Raw genomic sequence first — 14,797 nt, forward strand, 5'->3', positions numbered from 1 at the left:
ATCCCAGGACCCCGGGACCATGACCTGAGCCGAAGGCAGACGCTTAACGGCTGAGCCACCCAGGCGCCCAGCCTGGAATACTCTTCTCCAGGTTTTTTGTTTGTTCGTTTCTTCCCTTGAGCCTCAGGTTAAGTGTCAGTTTGAGACATCTCCTCCCATTGTATGATCTCTCACTAACTTGTACTTTCCTTTATATCATCTAATACAGTTGGCGATTAGAGGTTGGTTTGAGCATCAGCTCATTATCTGTATCCCCAAGAGCCCGAGTTCATGGGAGCAGGGATCATGTCTGTATTATTGTTGTTGGTGTTATTATTCTCCCCAGTACAGCCCAGGCCAAGCCAATGCCTTGCCCATACTGGGAACCCAATAAGCCCATGTTAAATGCTGAGGCACATGGAGGAGATCATCATCCTCCTAGAAACAGGGTCAGAACCCAGAGATCCTGAGTCATTTCTACAGGGAACCTCACTGAGAAGGCTGCATTGTCTTGTGGGGTTCCCAGTAGATGTGACAGGATCTCTGGGCTCGGATCCTGTTTCTAGGAGGATGATGTTGGGGGATTCACTCTTCATGTCTCTGGGACTCATTTTCATTATCCGGAAGCTTCCGCCCTTGTCCATTACAACCCCCTCCCCACCTCATGACTCCCATCAGAATCCCTTTTAAGGCTAAAATTTCATTCTAAGGGGAAAGCAGCAGAGGGGAATAAAAGTTCTCCCCACAAAGCCTGCCCAACTATACAGGCTGCAAAGGCTGATTATTATTTTTATTTTAAAGCAGAAATGTAATGACTATATCAGTACTTAAGTGTATCGAAGACCATGAGTAGCACATAATCGCTTCACCTAAGATTATTCTTTTTTTTTTTAAAGACTTTATTTATTTGACAGAGAGAGACACAGCGAGAAAGGGAACACAAGCAGGGGGAGTGGGAGAGGGAGAAGAAGGCTTCCCGCGGAGCAGGGAGCCCGATGTGGGGCTCGATGTGGGGCTCGATCCCAGGACTGTGGGATCATGACCTGAGCCAAAGGCAGACGCTTAACGACTGAGCCACCCAGCCATCCCCACCTAAGATTATTCTTATAGATGATTTGAACACAGTAACGGCAAGCTTATTACTATTCCAGCATGGCTGTGGTGTTATTGCCCCCTGGTGGTGATGTTAATTACATAGCCCTGCATGTTGGAAGACGCTGCTAAGAGGGGTCCACAGATATTCCTGGAGACTGTGGCATTGAGTTCTCTCCAAGTTAAACTAGAGACAAAAGCATCAGAGTATGTTCTTGATAAAAATGTATCTGTTGGCTCCACCTGGACCTCTTCCTTAGGGGCTACCAATCTACTCCTTTTGCTCCCCTTCACCTAAAAGACAGTTTGTCCCCTCTTAGGGAGACAACCACCAGAGCCACGAAGCCATTTGGTATCAAAGAACAACTGGTTTGGGATCCCCATTTTAGAGAACATCTGTGCAATATTCAGTCTGGTAGGAAGTAGCTTCTCCATGGGACTTAGACATTCAGGAACAAAAATTTTTCAAATGTATAAAATAATAGCACTGCCAACCATCAGATATGAAGTTACATGTATTAATTGCATATAATAATTACATGCTAATGCAGTGTCACCCGTATATGTTTACATGTCTCCATGCATTTTCACTCTCCAAATCAGAAACTTACTCATGAAACAAAACTCAACCACTCACAACTATACAGCCTTGTTCTAACCTGAGTCACATCTACAGGGAACCTCACTGAGAAGGCTGCATAGTCTTGTGGGGTTCCCAGTAAATGTGACAGGATCTCTGGGCTCACAAAGTAGAGGAGACAAAGTAGGGGAGAGGTGCATGTGGGGAACAATGTTTCTAATTGATAGAAAATGCTTTGGCAGAGTTGAAATTGTGTGTGTGTTTGTGTGTGTACGCACTAGTCTTTGCTATATCTTCTTTCCAACAGAGAGAGCATTTCCCAAAAGCTGAAGATGGCTGCATTTATCTTTAATGGAAACAATTCAATAAGAAATAACAAGCTGTTCAAAAAGCAGAACCAGCAGTGGAAACACAAATTCTCCTGATATCTGCTTTCCCATTTTTTTTCTCCATAGCCCTGGATTTAGAATCAGACAGCTCTGGGTCTGAATCTCCACTCCTCCCTTACTAGCTGTGTTACTTTTGGCAAGTTACTTAAGACTTCTAAACTTTAGGATCTTCTCTTTATCTACAGGATGGGTATAATAATACCCACCTCGTATGCTTGTTGTGAAGATCTAATGTGATATTATATGTAAAATACTGTGCAAAATGTCAGGCTTAAACAATCAAGAAATGGTAGCTGTTATTGTTACTATAATTATTCCTAAGGTTATTCAAAACCTTCTGAATGGTCTTGAGGAAGAAAAATAATATAAAGCCAATCAAAAATAATTGTTTACATCCAGGAACAATATTCAGTCACTTACAACAGATTATGAGTAACAAATAATATCCTTTCCTATGCTTATTCCCTTCTCTCTTGGTGGGGAAGGCAGAAGTCTAAAATGGCCCTTAAAATCCCAGGATCCTGGCAGATAACCCCCATATAATCCCTTCTCTTGATTGTGGTGGGCCCTGTCATTATGATGGGATGTCACAGTCATGATTGGGTTACATACTATGGCAAAGGTGAATGCATTCGTAGATATAATTAAGGTTTCACATTAGTTGATTTTGAGTTAATCAGAAGGGAGAGTATCCCGGGTGGGCCTGACCAAATCAGGTGAGCCCTTTATAGAAGAAGCAACAGAGTCTTTTCTGTTAACCTTGAAGAAGCAAGCTGAGATGAGTTCCACAGCTGTCGGGAAATAAATTCTGCCAATAACCAATGAGCTTGGAAGAGGATCCTGAGTCCCAGGTGAGACCCAGCCAATACCTTGTTTGCACTTGTGGGATCCTTAAAAGACCTAGATAAGCTATGCATGGACTTCTGACCCATCAAGAGGGTGAGATATTAAGTGTGTGTGGTTTAAAACCACTAAATTTGTGGAGATTTGTTACAGAGCTATGGAAAACTAATACACTTCTCAATTACTATTACTAGTAATTACTATTACTAATTACTTGCCCAAAATACTATCATGATACTCACTGGTGTTTTAATTTCCCAAAGAACTGGGAAAAGGAACCAGATGTCAAGACTCTTTCTTTCAGTTCTTTGGTTGCTTCTTTGACTCAGGGATTATTTAGAAGAATGTCATTTGGTTTCCAAATATCTGGGGGCTTATCCAGAGAGCATGTTACTGGTTTTTCCCATATGCTCCCAGCATATTTCCATTCCTCCCCTCCTAGCCTTTGTGCTATAATTGCTGTCATACACGGAACATTCACATACATTACAAACCCCACACTGCATTGCTCTTATTTTTGTTTAAACAATCAATGATCTCAAAAAGATTTAAATAGTAATAAAATCTCATCTACTTATGCATATAGTTACCATTTTCAGTGCTTTCCACTATTTCGTGTAGATCCATATTTCCATTGGGTATTATTTTCCTTCTTCCTGCAGGACTTCCTCTAACATTTCTATATATGGGTCTATTGGTCATGAATTCTGTCACCTTTTGTATATCTGAAAAGTCTTTGTTTTTGCCTTTGTTTTTAATAGATATTTTTGCAGGGTATAAAATGATAGGTTACCACTTTTGCCTGCAGTATTTTCAGATGCTTTAAAAGTACTTTAAATGTGCTTTAAAAGTGCTTTGCACCTAGTAGGTTTTCTTTCTCCATTTGCTATTAAGATTTTCTCTTTATCACTATTTGTTTTTTAAAGATTTTATTTTTTTTAAGTAATCTCCACACCCAATGTGGGGCTCGAACCCACAACCCTGAGATCAAGAGTCAAGCACTCCACCCACTGAGCCAGCCAGGCACCCCCTCTTCATCACTAGTTTGGATCAGTTGATGTTGATACTTTAGCATAGTTTTATGCTTCTCGTGCCAGTTTCCTTGAGTATCTTGGATCGTGGGTTTATAGTTTTCATCTAGTTTGGAGTTTTTTTCAGTCATTATTCTTTCAAATATCTTTCCTACCCTCCCTCACCCCCTTCTCTTTCCTCTCCTTTGGAAACTGCAATTACAGGCATTTTAGGTTATGGGAAGTTGCCCCTGAAGCTCTGTTCATTTTCTAGTCTTTTTTTCTCTGTACGTTTCATTTGGGATAGTTTCTATTGCTGTCTCCAAGTTCACTAGACTTTTCTTCTGGAATGTCTACTTGCTCATTGCAATAGACTGAGTGTTTGTGTCCCACCCCCCACCGTCAAATTCCTATAGTGAAGTCCTAATCCCCTAATAAGATGGTATTAGGAGGTGGGGCTTGGGAGGTAATTAGGTCATGAGGGTGGAGCCCCCATGAATGGGATTAGTGCCCTTATAAAAAGGACCCAAAGAGCCCTCTGTCCCTCTTTCCACCATGAGAAGACACAGGGAGAAGTCTGAAACCTGCAAGAGGGCTCTCATCAGAACCCAACCACGCTGGACACTGAGCTTGGACTTCCAGCCTCTAGAGCCATGAGAAACAAGCTTCCGTTCCTAACTCATCCAGCCCGTGGTGTTTTGTTACAGCAGCCTGAACAGACTAGGCTTGGCAGGAATCCCATTCAGTGCATTTTTTTAAGATCTCAGACATTAGAGTTTCATTCCCATATGTTCAATTTAGGTCTTTTTAATAACTTTTGTGTCTCCACTTTCACATGCTTAGTCTTCCCTCTAGTTCTTTGAACACACAGAATGCAGCAATCCTAAATTTTGACATCCTCATCTGCTAATTCTAACATCTGTGTTCATTTCAGCTCAGTGTGGGCTGACTAATTCTCCTCCTAATTGTGGATCATATTTTCCTGTTTCTTTGCATGCCTGGTAAGTTTTTTTTCTTCTTATTATTAGATGTCTGACATTATCCATTTTGCCTTCTTGGGCCCTGGGTGGTTTTGCATTCCCATAAATATTCATTTTGACCAGAAGCAGAAGTCTACCAGATCCATGTTACATCAGGGAAAAGGGAAGATGGTGGGAGGCATCATTCTCCAGAATTCTGTGAAGCTGTCTAGGTATAGGAGAATCATATCCCTGAGATAGCTTTCCTGTTTCTCACTCTGTTTCTTTTTATAGAACAGACTGAAGAAAGAGGACAGGTGAGATGCCTCTTTTTTTTTTTCTTTTGTGGGAACTTTGAAACATTCTTTGCTTTTTTTTTTTCCCTCACAGAACAGAAAAAGAATTCTTAAATTGTTGCTGAATTTAATTCAACCAAAGCCAAAAGGATAAGAGAATAGCAAGCTGAGTATTTCCTTCTAGCAGTCTTCAATGATATCATATCTGCTCTGAACCACTGAGAGTACAATTTGGCTATGTCATTTAGTATCCCTTAAAAGTAAGATTCTCCCTGCTTGGTGAGTCCCACTGCTGCTCTCACTGCAATTACCCATCTCCCCGCTGCCTGTTGAGCCCTTAGCTGGTAAATACTCAGTCTAATTCATAGTCAGTTGGGATTAACTCTATAAAGGGGAACAAGAATGAGCTCAGTGGGAAGGTTTTAGGCCTGCCCACCCTGGAGCATTGTTCAGTTACTCCTTTTGAGTCTTCAGATGCTGCCCTGAAAGGGTCTGATGGCGCTGTTAACAACAGAGCCTGTCAGGGGTGAATGTTCCCTGCTTCAGAGCCTGCCAGAGCACATCACTGAGCAACATCCTGGGTGCCCCCTGGCTGTGAACACCACCTGTTTGCAAAGTAAAACACATTTGTGGTCGGGAGGAAATGGTTGGCATTTTGCCCTGAAATACAATATTATTCTCTGCTGAGTGCCAGAGAAACTCTACTAAGGGAAGAAGAAATAGCAAGATCCATGCAGGTGAGGTGGACTTAGAAGTATTGGGGGCACCCACATCCTGGGCCTGTCGCTTGGTAAATTATCCCCCGTTCCGATCCTCAAGCACCTCCTACGATGAGTGGAATAAAGACTACATGACTGTGGGGCGCCTGGGTGGCTCAGGTGGTTGAGCGACTGCCTTCGGCTCGGGTCATGATCCCGGAGTCCCGGGATCGAGCCCCGCACCAGGGTCCCTGCTGGGACTCTTCTTCTCCCTCTGACCCTACCCCCTCTTGTGCTCTCTCTCTCTCTCTCAAATAAATAAATAAAATCTTAAAAAAAAAAGGCTACATGACTGCCTCGAGAACAAGAACTGGATGGTACTGCTTCTCGGGAGGTCACACCTAGTCCAAAGAGCAGGAGCATTGACGTTAGGTACCTCTCTGACCTCGTCCCTCCATTCTCCTGTCTCCTCTGCAGCCACACCAACCCCTGTGCTCTCCTTCATGCACCCCAGGCATGTTCCAGCATGTGTACTCTTCTCTCTCCACCCACCTTCATCCCTAAGCATCATGTCTGCTCTACCCTTCCTGTTGCTTTCTATTTCTTTCCAAGTGTTTTTTGTTTTGTTTTGTTTTCTGCATAGCACTCTCCAACACCTCTTTGGTATATGTCTACTTATCTGTTTATTCTACTGCCCACCCATAAGCTCCATAAAGGCAGGTGCTGTGTTTTGCTCTCCCCCATATCTCTACCACGTGGGACAGTGCCTGGTGCCCAATAAATATTTGTTGAATGAATAATTAAGCATGCATGTAGAACAAAAGGCAAGCCAATTGGTGTGTGTGCATCCTAAGAAAATTAGCTTGACTAGACCAAAGTAACAAATGATGTTGGTCACAAATGAAAATGTAGTATGTCTGGGGCACCTGGGTGGCACAGTCGGTTAAGCGTCTGACTCTTGGTTTTGGCTCAGGTCATGATCTCAGAATCGTGGGATCGAGCCCTGCATTGGGCTCCATGCTCAGCGGGGACTCTGCTGGAGATTCTCTCTCTCTTTCTCCTTCGTCCCTCCTGCTCGAGCTCTCTCTCAAATAAATAAATAAAATCTTTTTTTTTTAATGTAATACATCAGGCAATTGGAGATAACATAGGAGTCTGTAGGTATGAGTGGGCATAGCTTGTTAGCAATCTAGGACGGCAATGAGGAAGGATTCTTAAGAATGATGTAATGTATGGTGATTAACATAACATAAAAAAAAAAAAAAAAGAATGGGGCAAATGGCCTGAAAATCTCCCACAAGAAAGAATTAGAATTAGAAACAAGAGCCTCAACCCCACACCCTGTGCAGCATCTTGCAGCAGGCTGATGGAGGCTCCACGGGAAGAGGACCAGCACAGCCTTTCTGCAACCCACAGGGTTAGCCGGTAGTAGTATCCGAAAGTGCAGTGGCCAAGTGACCTAACTGTAGTCGAAAGCTACGAGCAGCCACTCAGGATGGTTTACAAAACTGAGCTAGAGTTTGGCATTAGCACATTCCCCTTCCGCACTGGCATTTCTAACACAGATTTTTTAAAGAATGCACGTTTTCTCATTTTAAGTCCACAGCATCTGCCCGATTCCTCTCTTCTCACGGGCGTCACCATGAGAATTCCACCCGCAACACACAGCCAAAAGGTGGGCCTGATGCAGACGTTACCATGGGCCAATGATGGGCCCCACAGAGTGTCTGACCCTTAGTAGGTAGGTCCCCAATCCATGTTTGAGGAATTCAGTGGAATCGAGCCATTTCTGCAAGCAAGGGTGGGTGCCCTCCAGAATGTGGACGAAACCCAATCAGGCACAGGGAAGTTGAGGAACAGAGTCTCTCTTTCTCAGTGGAGGCTGGTCCGGAGCCTACTCGGCACCTCATCTGTCGGAGAAAGTTGTCCCTTTATCAACAATCTCAGTCTCTCTCTCTCTGTTTCTCTCTCTGTCTGTCTCCCTCCCTCCCTCCCCGATTCCTAACCCCCAACAGTGTGTGTTTGTGCCTGAGTTTCAAGTCTTCCCACAGAGAGAGAGAGAAATCCAGAGCAGCCTCCCTGTGATGGTTTTCCTGGTGAGACTCAACAGACTTCTAGGGGAGAAGAGCTATAATTTCACTCCAAGTAATTCTGACTCTGAGGTGCTCCTTGCAGCTTGTTCTGTAAGAGAAGCAAGCAAGGCAGCTTGCTGTAGCTACTCTAATTGTAGAGCCGATTAAAGGAAGACAGAGGGCAGGAAGGCGAAACCTAGAATCAGGGGGTTCATGTGAACCCCGTCTGTCTGCGTTCGGAAGGGGCTTCTCCACAAGAAAGAGCGTGGGTCACATCCACTGTGAAGAGAGCCATGCTAGAGTTAGGCTGGTGGTAGGTGACACATGATCCTTATTCTCTTTTCTTAATTTTTCTAGAGCTTTTATGGCCTGATGCAACAGGTGAAGGGCAGTTGAACTGTCCTCATTGGTATAGAAATGAGATGCAATCAAACTTGTGGTTAAAAAAAAAATAAAAAACATTAAATCTTGTTTAAAAGCCAGATTATTCAGTGAAAAACTGTTTTCTTCCCTTGCAGTGATGTTAATTTGATAAAGTTGTGGACTTCCAGTCAGAATTTAGAATTTTATCATGTACTTCATGCCTATGGGGATTCCCCGTATATATGCCTATTAAATTTTATTTTCTCCTGTTAAAAAAAAGAAGAATTTAGAATTTTATCTCCTTTACAATAAAAAAATAAGTTGACCCTAAATGTCAAAATGTAGCCTCGGTCATCTAAGCTGACATATACTGCATAATCCCTCAGGATCAATGAAGTACTTTCTACGCCTTTTTTTTTTTTTTTCAAAATTATTTTTCCCCATAACCCTAGGAGGTACGTACTATCACTACCTCCTATTTTATTTTATTTTATTTTTATTAACATATAATGTATTATTTGTTTCAGGGTACAGGTCTGTGATTCATCAGTCTTACACAATTCACAGCACTCACCATAGTACTTACCCTCCCCAATGTCCATCACCCAGCCAGCCCATCCCTCTCACCCCCTCTCCACTCCAGCAACCCTCAGTTTGTTTCCTGAGATTAAGAATTCCTCATATCAGTGAGATCATATGATACTTGTCTTTCTCTGATTGACTTATTTCACTTAGCATAATACCCTCTAGTTCCATCCATGTCATTGCAAATGGCAAGATTTCATTTTTTTATGGCTGCATAATATTCCATTGTATATATATACCACATCTTCTTTATCCATTCATCTGTCGATGGACATCTAGGCTCTTTCCATAGTTTGGCTATTGTGGACATTGCTGCTGTAAACATTGGGGTGCAGATGCCCCTTTGGATCACTACACTTGTATTTTTGGGGTAAATACCCAGTAGTGCAATTGCTGGGTCGCAGGGTAGCTCTATTTTCAACTTTTTGAGGAACTTCCATACTGTTTTCCAGAGTGGTTGCACCAGCTTGCATTCCCACCAACAGTGTAAGAGCGTTCCCCTTTCTCCACATCCCCGCCAACATCTGTTGTTTCCTGACTTTTTAATTTTAGCCATTCTGACTGGTGTGAGGTGATATCTCATTGAGGTTTTGATTTGGATTTCCCTGATGCCAAACGAGCACTTTTTCATGTGTCTGTTGGCCATTTGGATGCTTCTTTGGAAAAATGTCTGTTCATGCCATCTGCCCATTTCTTGATTGGATTATTTGTTCTTTGGGTGTTGAGTTTGATAAGTTCTTTATAAATTTTGGATACTAGCCCTTTATCTGATATGTCATTTGCAAATATCTTCTCCCATTCTGTCGGTTGTCTTTTGGTTTTGTTGACTGTTTCCTTTGCTGTGCAAAAGCTTTTTATCTTGATGAATTTTTTGCCCTTGCTTCCCTTGCCTTTGGTGATGTTTCTAGGAAGAAGTTGCTGCGGCTGAGGTCGAAGAGGTTGCAGCCCGTGTTCTCCTTTAGGATTTTGATGGACTCCTGTCTCACATTGAGGTCTTTCAACCATTTTGAATCTATTTTTGTGTGTGGTGTAAGGAAATGGTCCAGTTTCATTCTTCTGCATGTGGCTCTCCAATTTTCCCAACACCATTTGTTGAAGAGACTGTCTTTGTTCCATTGGACAGTCTTTCCTGCTTTGTCGAAGATGAGTTGACCATAGAGTTGAGGGTCCATTTCTGGGCTCTCTGTTCTGTTCCATTGATCTGTGTGTCTGTTTTTGTGCCAGTACCATGCTGTCTTGATGATGACAGCTTTGTAATAGAGCTGGAAGTCCGGAATTGGGATGCCACCGGCTTTGCTTTATTTTAAAGATGAGTAAACTGAGGGGTCCTGGGTGGCTCAGTCGTTAAGCGTCTGCCTTCGGCTCGGGTCATGATCCCGGGGTCCTGGGATCGAGCCCCGCATCGGGCTCCCTGCTCCGCGGGGAGCCTGCTTCTCCCTCTGCCTCTGCTCCTCCCCCCTGCTCGTGCTCTCAATCTCTCTCAAATAAATAAATAAAATCTTTAAAAAATACAAAAATAAAGAGGCATAAACTGAGACTCAAGGTGAAATAATTTCCCAAAGGTCAAAGGTTGGTCTCCCTCCAAAGCCCGGCTTCTTCCTGTTCTCCTTGCAGTGGGACAAGCCTGCCTATGCTCCTGAACCACCTGAGAAGATTCCTGAAAATACACCATCCTCGGAGATTCTGACTCAGTAGGTGTGCCCGAGTTGCTGGGACTCTGTGGTAGAAGCCTTAGGGGCTGGCCCCCAGAAACCAAATTACTTCCTGGAGGGTGGTCCACCAGCCCAGAGTGGGACCAGGGTAGAATCGAGCCAGCTGGCCCAGCATTCTTTCCACCACATTCCAGTGGAGGAAAAAAAAAAAAATCCAAGTCTCTTAGGGAGCTTTGTTCTCCCTGAAGTCATTCAGTTCTTGCAGCAACCCAGCTCCCCTGCAGCGTCCAGCGATACATTCAAGGCCGGCTCGATAAAAATCACACCAGCAATTTGAGAAGTCTCAGTGCTTTGGGCCCACGTACTGCCAAAATTGGAAGCAGCGAAAATCATTTAAATATTACTTTTCTTTAATTGTGAGAATATCGGTGTGTGAAAATTGCCATGTGTAAGCTCCGGAGTCGTTATGGCTTTGTCCAAAGCAAGCCTGCCTCTCCAACTGCCATTCAGTGAGTATTGTTTCTCTCTGTTCACAACCCCATTAAGCGTGCAGCCCCGAATTAGACCCACATAGTCCCTAAACATGGCCCAGAACTGGGTCTTAGGGAGGATGTAAATGGAAGTCTTTTAATTCTAGGAGATGGTTCCTGCTAAATTTATGGTCAAGGTCAATAATCTCTGAGCGATTATCCTGAGATGGGTGTTTTCTCTCCGTATTTATCCAGTTTGTGTTGAATGAGCAAACATCAAGATTGTTGGCTTAATGCCAAAGTTCGGCAAACAATTCTTCCCCTGTTTGAGGGCTGACTTCTTTATTTCTGGATGTTCTCTGCAAGAATCTGTCATATCAAGTCCTTGAAAGCGAGTCCTGAGATGTGCCTGCCCTCTGCATTTTGAAGCAACTCCATTAATTCATTGCTGGTGTTACTGCAAGCATTCGGACATCAATTGGGTCGCAAAGATCTTGATGAGGCAACTGCGTCATCAAGAATATTTTTGTGACAATATTCCGGTACGGTTGTTTCTTCTTTACTAGTGGTAGTTCATAGACAGATTCAGGAGGTTTCTAAATGTGCTTGGTACTGTCGTGGAGGCAACCTGCCAGAAAGGCAAACTTCAGCGGCCCCTCACATCTGAGTGACACGATGTATGTGTACAAAGGAGAGGACTGTTTCCCAGATATACAGTGTTTGGGCTGAAGTGTCTGACAAAGGAACATGAAGAACCAGAACGAGATGGGGTTTTTTAACTAGGTCTTTAAATTCAAGAAGACACTCAAAATGCCACTCGTTTCTGATAATCTGGTGCTCTCTTTTCTTTTTCCAGAAGCTACAATGTTCCCTGCACCACCTCCCAGGCTACAAAATAGCCTTTCAACATAGTGAGGTGGTCTTCCCCACTCCACAGCCTTCCTGTCCAACAGAGTGTTCCAGCAAAGCCCGGGGGGTAAAAACCTTTCTTAGTGCATGTATCAGGGCACAAAAGCAGCCCTAGATACTATGTAAACAAATGGGACTGATTGTGTTCCAATAAAACTTTATTTACGGACATTGAAATTTGAGCTTCATGTAATTGTCCCAAATGACTAATTAATGGGCTTCGTTTTTCTATTTTTTTTTCCAATATTTTTTTCAACTGTTTAAAAATATAAAAATATAAAAACGTGTCAGACAGGCAGTGGGCCCGATTTGGCCCAGGGCCCATAGTTTTCCAATCCGGGCTTTAAGCCAATAACTGACTAATAAAATAGAAATAAAATAGAAACACCAACATAGCCATGAGCTTCCCTCTCTCAGTTAATCCTTAGCAAGCACCCAAGCCGTCAGCCATTACTGCAGTGATTAGTCATTTGGGACATGTTTGGGAATGAAGGTCAGCATGGAATTGTTCTATTCAGTGCAACTGGAAACCCCTCAGCTGCACGGCACCGACCCTGCCCTCATACACCAATGTTCTCAGCGCCGCAGGGAAACATCTATTTCTGCCCTCTGGTCTACCCACCATCCCTGGAAGGATAGCTAGCTCAAAACAGACAAAGAGGAAAACCTAACTCCAGAGCCTGGGTGACAGCAAAGAAGGATTTTCTTTTCTTCCTCGCCGTGACCCAGTTACTCACAAAGACCCACCCTCTACCAGAGAGGAGGGAAAAGAAGCTGTAATTTTATGCTCAGAGGTACTTCCTAGATGGAAGTAAAATGAAGTATGGACTTCATGTTCATTCTCACCTCTCATTTTCCTCCTCAATTCTTTCTCCTTCCTTCCATCTTTCTCGTCTGTCTTTTGAAGTAATGATTTAATATTCAGATGTGTTCTATACGCTTCCTACCCCAAGTACAATGCTTTACCAACAGTACCACTGGAAGCTTGTTAGAAATGTGGTCTTTGGGCCCCAGTCCAAACCTACTCAATGGGAATCTACATTTTTTTTAAGATTTTATTTATTTATTTGAGAGAGAGAATGAGAGAGAGAGAGAGAGCATATGAGAGGGAGGGAGGGTCAGAGGGAGAAGCAGACCCCCTGCTGAGCAGGGAGCCCGATGTGGGACTCGATCACCGGACTCCAGGATCATGACCTGATCCGAAGGCAGACGCTTAACCAACTGAGCCACCCAGGTGCCCAGGGAATCTACATTTTAACGAGGTCTCGGGGGGTGCACGTTACAATTTGAGAGACACCAGTCCTTACAATATCCTCATCACTCCAGAGAAAAAAGAGTTCAGATCAAAACTCAGGCTTAAATTCTATAGGGAAGTGGAGAGTTGACCTTCTCGAGATTATTCAAAACTGAAGAGAAAAACCAAGGATGGTAGTCAAACTTTAAAATGGGCAAGTGTTGGGGCGCCTGGCTGGCTCAGTCCATGGCGCATGTGACTCTTGATCTCAAGGTGGTGAGTTTGAGTCCCAACTTGCACACAGAGCTTACATTAAAAAAAAAAAAGGCAAGCGATGGCCCTGTTTTGGTGAAAATCAAAGGCTTTTTCACATTGGCAGCCTTCAAAGTGGAAACAAATTATCCAAGACCAGAGCATGATCATTAAGGGCCAACAGCACAGAGCCTTAGTACAAGGCTCCAGAATGAAGGGAGGAGGAGAAATGATATGCACACATATTCCATGGCTGGGGGTGGGGGTGGCTGCAGAAATCAGAGAAGGGTAAGCAGAGTAGAGCTATTCCTTGGTGTTCCCAGAATAAAAGAGAAAAGGCCGAGGTAGGCTCGTAAATGTTTAATAACCAGCTCCAGGGGTGGGGGTGGGGGGAGAAAGCCCTGATTGTTACCTTTTATCGATTTTCATGGTGTCCATATTCCCACTTTGGCTGTGATGTCACGGGGGTGGAGTTGGAAAGAGATCCACAGTAGCATATTATGAAGGCACAATAAACACTAACAAACTCAAAAACATAGCAGCAGTAAATTGTAATAAAATAATAAGGAACTGATAAGTTGTATTTATTACCTTTATTTTTAATATAACTAATCATAAATTTATGTAACTTAATTTTTAATAATGACTATGTTTAACAATTAGGTCCAAATATTCCTGACAATCAGCTCTCCTGAGGCAGTGTAAGTAGACTCTAGCACATCCCTAGAAAAAGCATTTTCACACCTTTGGAAGTTATAGGGTGCTTTCAGAGATACCTGCACAACACATTTGGCTTCCACCCCATTGATTCACACTGATGGCTTAACAAATCTCTGTTCACAGATTGCCTGGAAAGGAAAGGAATGGGAAGGAAAGGAATGGAAAGGAAAGGAAAGGAAAGGAAAGGAAAGGAAAGGAAAGGAAAGGAAAGGAAAGGAAAGGAAAGGAAAGAGAAAAACCTCTCACCGTTCATCCTGTACACTTTCATTAAACTTTGTCAAGAACATTTCATTGGTGGGCGCCTGGGTGGCTCAGTTGGTTAAGCGACTGCCTTCGGCTCAGGTCATGATCCTGGAGTCCCTGGATCGAGTCCCGCATTGGGCTCCCTGCTCCGCGGGGAGTCTGCTTCTCCCTCTGACCCTCCCCCCTCTCATGTGCTCTCTCTCATTCTCTCTCTCTCAAATAAATAAATAAAAAATCTTTAAAAAAAAAAAAAAGAACATTTCATTGGTGTCTTTTGTGTCAAATTATTTTAGTTGAGAATTTTTTGTTCCCAGTTGGAATATTTCATGTGACTCATTATAACCATGAGTTAATACTTTCAGATATGTTCCCCAAACACCATCTGAGCCTTGTTTCAGCTTCATTCACAAATCCTTCAAGCTCCTTGCTCAATAACTATAATGTTTCCACT

Source organism: Neomonachus schauinslandi, chromosome 8 (assembly GCF_002201575.2).
Source record: "Neomonachus schauinslandi chromosome 8, ASM220157v2, whole genome shotgun sequence".
Taxonomy (NCBI): Eukaryota; Metazoa; Chordata; class Mammalia; order Carnivora; family Phocidae; genus Neomonachus; species Neomonachus schauinslandi.